The sequence below is a fragment of the Euprymna scolopes genome, chromosome 46 (genome assembly GCF_053919585.1).
Source record: "Euprymna scolopes isolate OS-2025 chromosome 46, ASM5391958v1, whole genome shotgun sequence".
Classification (NCBI taxonomy): Eukaryota; Metazoa; Mollusca; class Cephalopoda; order Sepiida; family Sepiolidae; genus Euprymna; species Euprymna scolopes.
This window is the reverse complement of record NC_136527.1, coordinates 158,710,714-158,725,785: the sequence shown is the minus strand read 5'-3', so window position 1 is coordinate 158,725,785 and position 15,072 is coordinate 158,710,714. Positions and strand designations below refer to the sequence as shown.

Genomic DNA, 15,072 nt, shown 5'->3' with positions numbered 1-15,072 from the left:
GTTATCGATTTCGATTTCTTTCGTTTTCTTTTTGGCATTTTTTGTTGCTGATTCATCATATCTGCAGCATTTATTATTCATCAATAACACTTGAACACTTTCTACTGAGTGAATTTTGTATGAGTAGATTGCATTTTCATATCTGTTAAACTTGTGAAGTACTTTCTCTTGCTTAATATGGTCTCTCATCATTTCCATCTGTTCATCTATTTAACTTTTAAAGTACTTACTCTTGATTACTATCTCATCATTTCATTTTAATATCTGTTAAACTTTTGAAGCACTTACCCTTGATTACTATGGCCCCTTATCATTTCATTTTAATATCTGTTAAACTTTTTAAATACTTACCCTTGATTACTAAGTTGGCCAATATGCCTGGTTTATTCCAGTGTGGACTAGACTTCCTTCTTTTTGTGTTAAGCACATGCGTTAACCGAATATGGTTTTTGTAAATTGTTAGTTATTTTTTAATATTGTTTATAAAAATAGAAATATTAAAATAGTGAAAAAGAATACAGATTTTCGACTTTTTATTTTATGAAATCCAGTGTTTCCCTAATTATAACTAATATTTCATTTCATTGCGATTAAAATTGAACAGCAGAATCAAATGACACAATCCTAGCAAATGTGTTTTATGTAATACTGTCTAGCTTAACGGTCTCATATGAATAAATGTGAATTCTTATATTAATACTATAAACATATTTTGAACGTTTTTAATAATTGTCTTTTTATATTGCACAAAACATGATTGAAAAGAAAGACTATTTTCATATTCTGCAAAATTATGCCTTTTCACTCGTGTGAGTTTTCATATGTTTGACTAACGTTGATTTTTGAGAACAACAATATCCACAAACTTCACAAGTATGTGGCTTTTCCCCGGTGTGAATTCTCATATGTCTTACTAACGATGATTTCTGAGAAGTAGAATATTCACAAACTTCACAAGTATGTGGCTTTTCCCCAGTGTGAGTTCTTATGTGTCTCACTAACATTGATGTCTTAGAAGAGGAATATCCACACAATTCACAAGAATGTGGCTTTTCCCCAGTGTGAATTCTAATATGTACAACTAAGTCTGATTTTAAAGAACAAGAATATCCACACACTTCACAAGAATATGGCTTTTCCCCAGTGTGAGTTCTTATATGTCTTACTAACGATGATTTTTGAGAACAAGAATATCCACACACTTCACAAATATGTGGCTTTTCCCCAGTATGAGTTCTCATATGTCTTACTAAATTTGACTTTTCAGAAGAAAAATATCCACACTCTTTACAAGAATGTAGCATTTTTCTATTTTTAATTACTTTAGTTTATTAAAAAACATCAGCTAACAATTATTTCGTAAAGATTTGGATTTTTATGATTAAATTTATGTTTTTTTTAAAAATTTTTTGTATTTTTTGTTGTTTAGTCATTTGGGAAGGTGATATCAATAATGAGCACAAGTCTTAATTTCCAGATCAAGAGTATCCACACACTTTACAAATTATCTTATTTGTACAAGCTGACGACTGGACTCTTTATCAACTGTTGAACATATATTCATATATATTCCAACCAGATCTTTTTTTAATGCTTCGGAATGTCACCACATTACAAAACCAATGCCTTTCTCTCTTTGTTAAATTTTCTCATTAATTTGTACAAGCTGAGGATGAGGCTTTATATCAAATGTTAAACATATAAGATGTTTTTATAGAATTGTATTCGATTTTTTCTTTTATAAAACCACATAATTTTTTCTGTAATTTGTGATTCGATCTTTTATGACGTTTTGATTTATGTTAACACATATTTAACAAAAAATTGATATTACCTTTAAGATGTGTTATGTTTTTATCACTGTTTCAAAGTTCGTTCAATAGTTGAGTCCAGTATAGAAATCGTCTCAGAGATATCGCCGCACTCTTCCAATTAACATAACAAGTGTTAATGGAATAATGTTTAAAGATAATGTTACCCCATTAAAATTCAATCAGGAACATCTGTAAAAAATAATGAAATGTGCTGATTCAACTTCAACAACTATGTTTGTGTTAAGGCTCAAAAAGGGTTTTAAATGTAGCAAGTACTTTAGTGGAATGCTATTTGATAAACTCATAGCGATGGTATTCCCTTTCACATACATGCATTATGACCAACGTGATGATCAGTAAAATTTAACTTACTTCTTGTGATGTTACGATCAGGATTCGGTTCTGGGCTTCGGGAAGGAGTGAGACACTCGCTTGACACCAGCACGTTTCAGACCTCTTCTTTTCCAATCGACCACATCTGACTTCTTGCCACCAATGTCACACCGTACAATGTGAACACCAGCAACACAAAATACTTTTCAAGAGATGTTCAAGACTCTTTTCGTTTTGTGTTCCTTGCAGGAAATTTTTCCTGGCTTTTATATCCTCCTATCAAAAAAATATTTGGAAGCGACAATAAAAAAAATAGCTTCTCCCATCATGCACTGCCTTTTCAAGATGCTCTTCGAGTATATAAATGAGCTAGCCATCCTTTCCTTCTTCTTTCCCAAAGAGCGATGCGGATACGCCCGGTCCGTCGTATATTACTTATTTCTCTTGTTTCTAACCATAACCCAACCTTAAACGGCACCTTTTCTTTTTTCCTTTCGCATATGCCCCACCTCTCTCTCTCTCTCTCTCTCTCTCTTTCTCTCTCTGACACACAGTTTTTTTTATTTGAAAATCCAACTGTATCTCATTTGCATATTTCCCCAGATCTAGTAACCTCAGATGACCATCAGTCCATAAATGGAAGAGCAGAATTTTTCCTTTCTTTCTTCCTTTCCTGAAACAGACGGTGTTGTACGACTTTCTAATCACAATTTAAATTGCTATAAACAGATAAAATACAATTACCCGAACCTATCATTTACGTTTTAAATAAACTTTGATACCGGCATCTTTATTTGAAAAAAACAAAATTCATTTTTTCTTCTCATATATTTCTCAATTGTCAATCTATTATTCCAAGCTAATAATTATTTGATGAGAAATATTGGTGCATCTCTAATTCAGCTGAACATTGAAATTATTTGTAACAACATGCTTTTAACTTATCAGCGTTTAAATGTTTTATCTTTAAATGTCAGTATCGACCAATGCCTTTCATAAGGGTGTTGCCATATTGCCAGGTGGTTGTAATTATTAAAAGAGTCCTGAATACCAATATTGTCATTAATTATCCTCTTTACTGTTTGTCCGATAAAATCTTTAAATGGTCTTTAAACTGAAGTAATGCAAATAACGTCTGCCTGTGCTTCGTAAACCATGTGTTAATGAACTCTGCAATCATGTTGAAGTTAAAATTGGACCACCATTTTGAAAGAGACTTTAAATGTTTTATTTTCATAGAATAAACGTTTTTTGCAAATTGAACGGATGTTTTAAATAAAAGTTTGTTTAGATGTTGACAAAGCCTAATTATCTTTTTCAGCTGCCATTAACCATTTTGCATGTTGTTTATGAAGTGCAGGCTGGGATGTGACACAAATGTTTATAAAGTATATACATAAGTATTGTATTGAGATAGTTCTGATCTTTGGCATAAAGTTTTAGATTTGGTTTATTAAGCGCTATTTAGAACGATATAACATTATATTATCAGTGAAGTACAAGCTGTTTCAAGAAAAGACTATTATAATGACGTTATAATATCAGTGAAGTACACACTGTTTAAAGAAAAGGCTATGGTAATGACGTTATAATATGAGTGAAGTATAAGCTGTTTTAAGAAAAGACTATTATAATGACGTTATAATATCAGTGAAGTATTAGCTGTTTAGAGAAAAGACTATTATAATGACGTTATAATATCAGTGAAGTATGAGCTGTTTAGAGAAAAGACTCTTATATTCTTAATGTGTAAAGTGTGTGTAGCAATTACCAAATCGAATAAACCTACAAATTAAGTGAGATGAAGAAAGATATGATTATGATTTTTGTCTGACGCATCTACGCTTATCTGATACAGAAAATAAACTAAATTCTTTGGTACTTTAGGAGTTGTATTTCCCCTTCACGGAATGATAAATCAGTATTATTTTGCGGTTTTGTTAGGTGATTATTTGCTTCGTTCACACTTCTATCTTGCTTGAGAAGCATGAATGCATTAATTTAGCAAAAGTTGTTCTGGGAAGAGACAAGTGTTTTTGATATTGCAAGATGGCTTCAACGACATTATCATTGTATAGAGTGTATAGAATTATTCTCTTTGTTATTTTTGCAGCATTTTAATTGAGGGTATGCAACTTATATATAAGGAAGTGCTGAAATATGTTGAAATTCAAATTGCAATAACAATTTTAAGGATTTTTAGCTATTTTGTTTACATTTGCTGTTCGCAATTTTACACTTTAATCTACGTTATTTTCTGTCACAAAAATAATGGTAGTAGGAAGGAAGGCTCGAACCCGTACCTTGAAGGAGAAATAGAATGAGATAAAAAATGTGACGTCTTTGCAGTTACGACCACCGCCCAAACGACAGTGACGTAGGTTTAAATTAAGGCTAGTCAATCGAAAAGAGGGGATCACTTTTGAAAATATCGGTGAAAAAGCGAACCCTCAATGCAAAAAAGTGCCCAGTTGAGGATGAAAAATTAATGTTTTTAGCTAATTTTTCCGTATTTGTCGTCTGAAGAGTCGAACTTCAACACGATACTGATCTTGTAAAAATCTGTCGGTTCTGTCGAAAGTTTTAGGCAGAGATGCAAACATACATACATAGTTATATATTGGTGGCTAAAATTTTAGACCAAAACCGATTTAAAAGCTTGCCCTATCTATTATTATTATTATTATTATTTCGAGTAAAATTATTGTGTATATGGTAATTATTATTATTATTATTCCGAGTTAAATTATTGTGTATATGGTAATTACTATTATTTCGGGTTAAATTATTGTGTATATGGTAATTATTATCATTTCGAGTTTAATTATTGTGTATATAGTGATTATAATTATTACGAGTTAAATTATTGTGTATATGGTAAATATTATTTTGAATTAAATTATTGTGCATATGGTAATTATTATTATTTTTAGTTAAATTATTGTGTATATGGTAATTACTATTATTTCGAGGTAAATTATTGTGTATGTGGTAATTATTATTATTTCGAGTTAAATTATTGTGTATGTGGTAATTATTAATATTTTTAGGTAAAATAATGTGTATATGGCAATTATTATTATTTAGAGTTAAATTATTGTGTATATGGTGATTATTATAATTTCAAGTTGAATTATTATGTATATGGTAATTATCATTTTGATTAAAATTATTGTGTATACGGTAAATATTATTATTCGAGTTACATTATTGTGTATATGGAAATTATTATTTCGAGTTAAATTATTGTGCATATGATTATAATTATTTTGAGTTAAATTAATGTGTATACTATAATTATTATTTTTAGTTACATAATTGTGTATATTGTAATTATAATTATTTTGAGTTAAATTAATGTGTATATGGTAATTATTATTATTTCGAGTTTAATTATTGTGTATATGGTATTTATTATTATTTCGAGTAAAATTATTGTGTATATTGTAATTATTATTATTTCGAGTAAAATTATTGTGTATATGGTAATTATTATTATTTCGAGTTTAATTATTGTGTATATGGTATTTATTATTATTTAGAGTTAAATTATTGTGTATATAGTAATTATTATTATTTCAGGTTAAATTATTCTGTATATGGTAATTATTATTATTTCGAGGTAAATTATTTTGAATGTGGTAATTATTATTTCGAGTTAAATTATTGTGTATATGGTAATTATTATTATTTCGAGTTTAATTATTGTGGATATTGTCATTATTATCATTAAAAGTAAAATTATTGTGTATATGGTTATTATTATTATTTCGAGATGAATTATTGTGTATATTGTAATTATTATTACTCGAGTTAAATTATTCTGTATATGTAAATTATTATTTTGAATAAAATTATTGTGTATATGTTAATTATTATTTCGAATAAAATTATTGTGCATATGGTAATTATTATTATTATTTTGAGTTAAATTATTGTTTATATGGTAATTATAATTTTGATTTAAATTATTGTGTCTATCGTAATTATTACTTTGAGTTAAATTATTGTGTATCAGGTAATAATTATTATTTCAAGTTAAATTATTGTGTATATGGTAATTATTTTTATTTCACGTAAAATTATTTTGTATATGGTAATTATTATTATGTCAAGTTTAATTATTGTGTATATGGTAATTATTATTATTCCGAGTTTAATTATTGTGTATATGGTAATTATTATTGTTTCGAGTTAAATTATTATGTATATGGTCATTATTATTATTTCAAGATAAATTATTGTGTATATGTGTATTATTATTTATTCGAGTTTAATTATTGTGTATATGTTAATTATTATTTTGAATAAAATTATTGTGTATATGGTAATTATTATTATTTCCAGTTAAATTATTGTGTACATGGTAATTATTATTTTGAGTAAAATTATTGTGTATAAGTTAATTATTATTATTTCAAGTACAATTATTGTGTATATGGTAATTATTATTTCGAGTTAAATTATTGTGTATATAGTAATTATTATTATTTCGAGTAAACTTGTTGTTTATATGGTGATTATTATTATTTTTAGTTAAATTATTGTGTACATCGTAATTATTATTTCGAGTTAAATTTTTGTGGATGTGGTAATTATTATTACTTCGAGTTAAATTATTGTGTTTATGGTAACTATAATTATTTTGAGTTAATTTATTGTGTATGTGGTAATTATTATTATTTCGAGATAACTTATTGTGTATATTGTAATTATTATTATTTTCAGTTACATTATCGTGTATATGGTAAACATTATTATTATTTCGAATTAAATTATTGTGTATATGGTAATTAGTATTATTTCGAGTTAAATTATTGTGTATATGGTAATTATTATTATTTCACGTTTAATTATTGTGTGTATAGTGATTATTATCATTACAAGTTAAATTATTGTGTATATGGTAATTATTATTTCGAGTTAAATTATTGTGTATGTTGTAATTATTATTATTTTGATTTAAATTATTGTGTATATGGTAATAATTATTATTTCGAGTTACATTATTGTGTATATTGTTATTATTATTATTTTGAGTTAAATTAATGTGTATATGGTAATTATTATTATTTTGAGTTACATAATTGTGTATATGGTAATTATATTTATTTGGAGTTAAATTATTGTATATGCGGTAATTATTATTATTTTGAGTGTAATTATTGTGTATATGGTATTTATTATCATTTCGAGTAAAATTATTGTGTATATAGTAATTTTTATTATTTAAGGTAAAATTATTCTGTATCTGGTATTTATTATTTCGAGGTAAATTATTTTGTATGTGGTAATTATTATAATTTCCAGTTAAATTATTGTGTATATGGTAATTATTATAATTTCGAGTTTAATTATTGTGGATATGGTCATAATTATCATTCAAAGTAAAGTTATTGTGTATATGGTTATTATTATTATTTCGAGATGAATTATTGTGTATATGTAAATTATTATTTCGAATATAATTATTGTGTATATGTAAATTATGATGTTGAATAAAATTATTGTGTATATGGTAATTATTATTTTTAATTAAATTATTGTGCATATGGTAATTATTATTATTTTGAGTTAAATTATTGTTTATATCGTAATTACAATTTTGATTTAAATTATTGTGTCTATGGTAATTATTACTTTGAGTTAAATTATTGTTTATCAGGCAATTATTATTATTTCGAGTTTAATTATTATGTATATGGTAATTATTATTATTTCAAGATAAATAATTGTGTATATGGTAGTTATTATAATTTCACGTAAAATTATTTTGTATATGGTAATTATTATTATGTCAAGTTTCATTATTGTGTATATGGTAATTATTATTATTTTGAGTTAAATTATTGTGTATATGTATATTATTATAATTTCGAGTTAAATAATAGTGTATATGGTAATTATTATTATTTCGAGTTAAATTATTGTGTATATGGTAATTATTATTATTTTAAGATAAATAATTGTGTAAATGGTAATTAATATTATTTCGAGTTAAATTATTGTGTATATGTTTATTATTATTTTGAATAAAATTATTGTCTATATGGTAATTATTATTATTTCGAGTTTAATTATTGTGTATATGATTATTATTATTTGGAGTTAAATTATTGTGTATATGGAAATTATTATTTAGAGTTAAATTATTGTGTATATGGTAATTATTATTTTAAGATAAATTATTTTGTATAAGGTAATTATTATTATTTCAAGTTACATTATTTTTTATATGGTAATTATTATTTCAAGTTAAATTATTGTGTATATAGTAATTATTATTATTTCGAGTAAACTTGTTGTTTATATGGTGATTATTATTATTTTGAGTAAAATTATTGTGTACATCGTAATTATTATTTCGAGTTGAATTATTGTGTATGTGGTAATTATTATTTCGAGTTAAATTATTGTGTATATGGTAATTTTAATTATTTTAAGTTAATTTATTGCGTATGTCATAATTATTATTATTTCGAGTTAACTTATTGTGTATATTGTAATTATCATTAATTTCAGTTTAATCATCGTGTATATGGTAAACATTATTATTATTTCGAATTAAATTATTGTGTATATGGTAATAAGTATTATTTCGAGTTAAATTATTGTATATATGGTAATTATTATTATTTCAAGTTTAATTAGTAATTATTATTTTTTCGAATTAAATAATTGTGTATATGGTAATTAATATTATTTCGAGTTAAATTATTGTTTACATCGTTATTATTATTTTGAGTTAAATCATTGTGTATGTGGTAATTATTATTACTTCGAGTTAAATTATTGTGTATATGGTAATCATAATTATTTTGAGTTAATTCATTGTGTATGTAGTAATTATTATTATTTCAAGTTAAATTATTGTGTATATTGTAATTATTAGTAATTTCAGTTAAATTATGTATATGGGAAATATTATTATTATTTCGAATTAAATTATTTTGTATACGGTAATTATTATTATTTACAGTTTAATTATTGTGTATATGGGAATTTTTATTATTTTGAGTGAAATTACTGTTTATATGGTAATTATAATTATTTAGAGTTAACTTATTGTGTATATGGTAATTATTATTTCGAATTCAATTATTGTGTATATGGTAGGTATTATTATTTTGAATTAAATTATTGTGTATTTGGTGATTATTATTTCGAGTTCAATTATTGCATATATGGTAATTATTATTTTTTCTAGATAAATTATTGTGTATATGGTAATTATTATTATTTCGAGTTAATTATTTTTGTACATGGTAATTATGATTATTTCGAGTAAAATTATTTTTGTATATGGTAATTATTATTATTTAGAGTAAAATTATTGTGTATGTTGTAATTATTAGTATTTTGAATTAAATTGTGGTGTATATGGTCATTATAATTATTTTGAGTAAAATTGTTGTGTATATGGGGATTATTATAATTTTGAGTTAAATGCTTGTGTATATGGCCATTATTATTATTATTATTATTATTTCGAGTTAAATTATTGGGTATATTCTAATTATTATTACTTCGAGTTAAATTATTGTGTATATAGTAATTATTATTGTTCTGAATTAAATAATTGTGTATATGGTAATTAATATTATTTCGAGTTTAATTATTGTTTACATGGTTATTATTATTTTGAGTTAAATTATTGTGTATGTGGTAATTATTATTATTTCAAATCAAATTATTGTTTGTATGGTAATTATTATTATTTCGAATCAAATTATTGTTTATATGGTAATTATTATTATTTCGAGTTAAATTATTGTGTATATGGTAATCATCATTATTTCGAGTTAAATTGTTGTGTATATGGAAATTACCATTGTTTTGAGTATAATTGTGTATGTGGTGATTATTATTCTTTTGAGTTATATTATTGTGTATATGGTAATTATTACTATTTCGAATTAAATTATTGGGTATATGGTTATTATTATTGTGTTGAGTTAAAATATTGTGTATGTGGTAATTATCATTATTTCTACTCAAATTATTGTTTATATGGTAATTATTATTATTTTGAGTTAAATTATTGTGTATATGGTTCATATCATTATTTAAAGTTAATTTATTGTGTAGATGGTAATCATCATTATTTCGAGTTAAATTGTTGTGTATATGGAAAATACTATTATTTTGAGTATAATTATTTTGTATATAGTGATTATTAATATTTTGAGTTAAATTATTGTGTATATCGTAATTATTATTATATCGGGTTAAATTATTGTGTATATTGTAATTATTATTAATTTCAGTTAAATTATCGTGTATATGGGAAATATTATTATTATTTCGAATTAAATTATTTTGTATGTGGTAATTATTATTATTTCGAGTTAATTATTGTGTATATGGTAATTATTATTATTTCAAGTTTAATTATTGTGTATATGGGAATTATTATTATTTTGAGTTAAATTACTGTGTATATGGTAATTATTTTTTTTTTGAGTTGACTTATTGTATATATCGTAATTATTATTTAGAATTAAATTATTGTGTATATGGTAGGTATTATTATTTTGAATTAAATTATTGTGTATTTGGTAATTATTATTATGTTGAGTTCAATTATTGCGTATATGGTAATTATTATTTTAACTAGTTAAATTATTGTGTATATTGTAATCATAATTATTTCGAGTTAAATTATTTTTTATATGGTAATTATTATTATTTCGAGTAAAATTATTTTTGTAGATGGTAATTATTATTAATTCGAGTTAAATTATTGTGTACGTTGTAATTATTAGTATTTTTAATTAAATTGTTGTGTATATGGTCATTATTATTATTTTGAAGAAAATTGTTGTGTATATGGTAATTATTATTATTTTGAGTTAAATTCTTGTGTATATGGCCATTATTATGATTATTATGATTATTATTATTATTATTATTATTTTAAGTTAAATTATTGGGTATATTCTAATTATTATTACTTCGAGTTAAATTATTGTGAATATGATAATTATAATTATTTCGAATTAAATTATTGTGTATATAGTAATTATTATTGTTTCGAATTTAATAATTGTTTATATGGTAATTAATATTATTTCGAGTTAAATTATTTTTTACATGGTTATTATTATTATATGGAGTTAAATTATTGTGTATGTGGTAATTATTATTATTTCGACTCAAATTATTGTTTATATGGTAATTATGATTATTTCGAATTAAATTATTGTGTAGATGGTAATCATCATTATTTCGAGTTGAATTGTTGTGTATACGGTTATTATTATTATTTCGAGTGACATTATTGTGTATATGAAAATTACTATTATTTTGAGTATAATTAGTGTGTATGTGGTGATTATTATTATTTTGAGGTAAATTATTGTGTATATTGTAATTATTATTATCTTGAGTGCAATTATTGTGTATATTGTTATTATTATTACTCTGAATTATTATTTACATGGTAATTTTTATTATCTTGAATTAAATTATTGTGTATATGGTAATTAAAATTGTTGGGAGTGTAATTATTGTCTATATGGTAATTATTACTATTTCGAGTTTAATTATTCGGTATATGGTTATTATTATTATTTTGAGTTTAATTGTTGTGTATATAGTAATTATTATTATTCTGAATAAAGTTATTGTGCATATGGTAATTATTATTATTTCGAGGTAAATGATTTTGTATATTGTAATTATTATCATTTCAAGTTAAAGTATTGTGTATCAGGTAATTATTATTACTTAGAGTTTAATTATGGTGTATATGGTAATTATTATTATTTCGAGTTAAATTATTGTGTATATGGTAATTATTATTATTGTAACGAAATTACGTAGTATATGGTAATTATTATTATTTCAAATTAAATTATTGTGTATATGGTAATTATATTGTTTTTGTCTTAAATAATTGTGTATATGGTAATTATTATTATTTTGAGTTGAATTATTGTGTATATGGTAATTATTATTATTTCGAATTAAATAATTGTGTATATGGAAATTATTATTATTATTAGTTAAATTATTTTGTATATGGTAATTATTATTTCGAGTTAAATTATTGTGTATATGGTAATTATTATGATTTTGAGTTAAATTATTGTGTACATGGTAATTATTATTTCGAATTAAATTATTGTGTATATGGTAATTATTATTATTGCCAGTTAAATTATTATGTATATTTTAATTATTATTATTTCGAGTTAAATTATTGTTTATATTGTAATTATTATTATTTGGAGTTAAATTATTGTGTATACGGTAATTATTTTTATTTCAAGGATAATTGTTGTGTATGTGGAAATTATTATTATTTCGAGTTAAATTATTGTGTATATGGTAATTAATGTTTCGAGTTAAATTAATGTGCATATGGTAATTATTATTTCGAGTTAAATTATTGTGTATATGGCAAGTATTATTTCGAGTTATATTATTGTGTATGTTGTAATTATTATTATTTTGAGTTAAATTTTTGTTTATATGGTAATTATGTTTATTTCGAGTTAAATTATTGTGTATATGGTAATTATTGTTATTTCGAGGTAAATTATTGCGTATATTGTAATTATTATTATTTCGAGTTAAATTATTGTTTATATGGTAATTATTTTTATTTTAAATTAAATTATTGTGTAAATGGTAATTAATCTTATTTCGAGTTAAATTATTGTGTATATGGTAATTATTATTATTTCGAGTTAAATTATTGTGTATATGGTAATTGTTATTATGTCGAGTTTAATTATTGTTTATATGGTAATTATTATCATTTCGAGTTAAATTATTGTTTATATGGTAATTATTATTATTTCGAGTTAAATTATTGTGTGTATGGTAATTATTATTATTTCGAGTTAAATTATTGTTTATATGGTAATTATTATTATTTCGAGTTTAATGATTGTGTATATGATAATTAATATTATTTTAAATTAAATTATTTTGTAAATTGTATTTATTATTATTTCGAGTTAAATTATTGTGTATATCGTAATTATTATCATTTCGAGTTTAATTATTGTTTATATAGTAATTATTATTATTATTTCGAGTTAAATTATTATGTATATGGTAATCATTATTATTATATCGAGTTAAATAATTGTTTATATTGTAATTATTATTATTTCGAGTTAAATTATTGTGTATATTGTAATTATAATTATTTCGAGTTAAATTATTGTGTATATGGTAATTATTATTATTTTGAATTTAATTATTGTGTATATGGTAATTATTATTTCGAATTAAATTATTGTGTATATTGTAATTATTATTATTTTGAATTAAATCGTTGTGTATATGGTAATTATTATTATTTTGAGTTAAATCATTGTGTATATGGTAATTATTATTATGTTAAGTTAAATTATTGTGTATATGGTAAGTATTATAATTGTCTATGTTATCATGAGGTTTACTTAACACATTTTTTACAAAATTGTACAAAATTCTATATGTTGGTTAAAAAAAAAAATAGTTTTAAGAAATTATTTTGAAATGGAAGCTTCACACATTATTTTTATTCACGTCTATTAGCTAAATCAATATTTTTATTAGATTGCAATAAAAAAAAAATAAACTCATTTTAATGGTTTTAATTAATTTTAAAACTTATTGGATTTTAATTTTTTAAAGTGTATAAAGAAAGAAAAATAATAACTTACCTCTCTTTTTACTGGAATTCAATTACGAAAAAAACATCGGGATAATTTCGTTTTTTTTTTTTGTCTTCAAAATACACACATTGTTTTGTTTGTTAGGATTTCTTTAGTAAGTTGATACAATTTTTGTTTCGTGTGTCCAATTCATGAAGAAATTAAATATGTGAAAATATAAAAGAATCAAAATTAAAAGATGAAAAACACTGTTTAAACAGGAAATTATTTAAATAGAAAATCAACTGCTAAAGAACAAAGAACTTCAGGTCATCAAAATAACACGGTGTAATCATTATTTCGTTCCTTGTGTAAAAAATGTCCGTTCATTAGTTAACCGTGCCGTATTGTTCTCCTATCAAGTTTAGATTATATTTGTCAACGGAAGGCTTGCTGTAAGATTAAGTCTGGGCATTTAATTATTTGGACTAGTCGAACTACTGCTAACGTCCATTAACGAGAACATTCGTGTTATATTTCCGTTAAAGTAAAAGTTTCTATGGCACGTGATTTTGCACACGTTCCTTTTCTTTTTTAAAAGGGCTGAGTTTTTTTTTTCTTTAGCATTTCATTACTAACAGATCTTGCGTTTACTGCTGCTAACTGCTCTTTACTATTTGCTCTTGCGTTTACTATTTGCTCTTACGTTTATTTTTGGCTGTGAAATTAGTTCGGTAAAGCCTAGTAAAGAGGTTTTGCTCTGTCTTCCGTTCTATGATAAAACACCGCAATTTACCGAACTAATTTTTTATTTTCTTCATGGAGGCCAGCAAGTTTTGGAAATTATGGTTCTGCAACTTTAATTACGACTTATCAACTATTGCTTTGTTAAACCTTGATAAGCTAGAAGTTCTCTATTTAAACATTGGTCCCTCTGTTGCTGACGTTATCGAAGGTTGCTCTGGTTTTGAACATGCTGTGGAATTATTGAAAGGCGTTTGCGACAAGTCTCCAAACGTTATTCACGCTAGACATCTGCTTTCCACGCGTTTGCAACAAGAAAGCGAGTCTGTTGACCAATACCTTCAGGCCTTGAATGTTTTAAAGACGTAACAGCCACCATTTACAGGGATGAATCTGTCCGTGATGCAGTCATTTGTGGCCTCCGGTCCTCATTGATATGTGCTAGGCTTCTTGAAACAGACACTCTAACTCTCACAGAAGCTACTCAATGTGCTAGGGCGTTAGAACCAGCTCACTTTCGTGCGGAATCGTATGCCTCCCAGATTGGAGCAGTCACTGTTACTTCTACTACGGGAACTAAAAATGTG

The 15,072-nt window shown here is 23.9% G+C and overlaps 1 long non-coding RNA gene across 1 annotated transcript; it reads right to left on the bottom strand.

Moving 5' to 3' along the window:
- Positions 1-518: 518 nt before the first annotated feature.
- LOC145270748 (uncharacterized) lies at positions 519-14,259 on the bottom strand. The gene is made up of 2 exons (XR_013865546.1): positions 13,811-14,259; positions 519-2,003 (listed from the first exon to the last, which is right to left on the bottom strand). It is a non-coding gene; the product is annotated as an uncharacterized LOC145270748 (long non-coding RNA).
- Between the last annotated feature and the right edge of the window lie 813 nt (positions 14,260-15,072).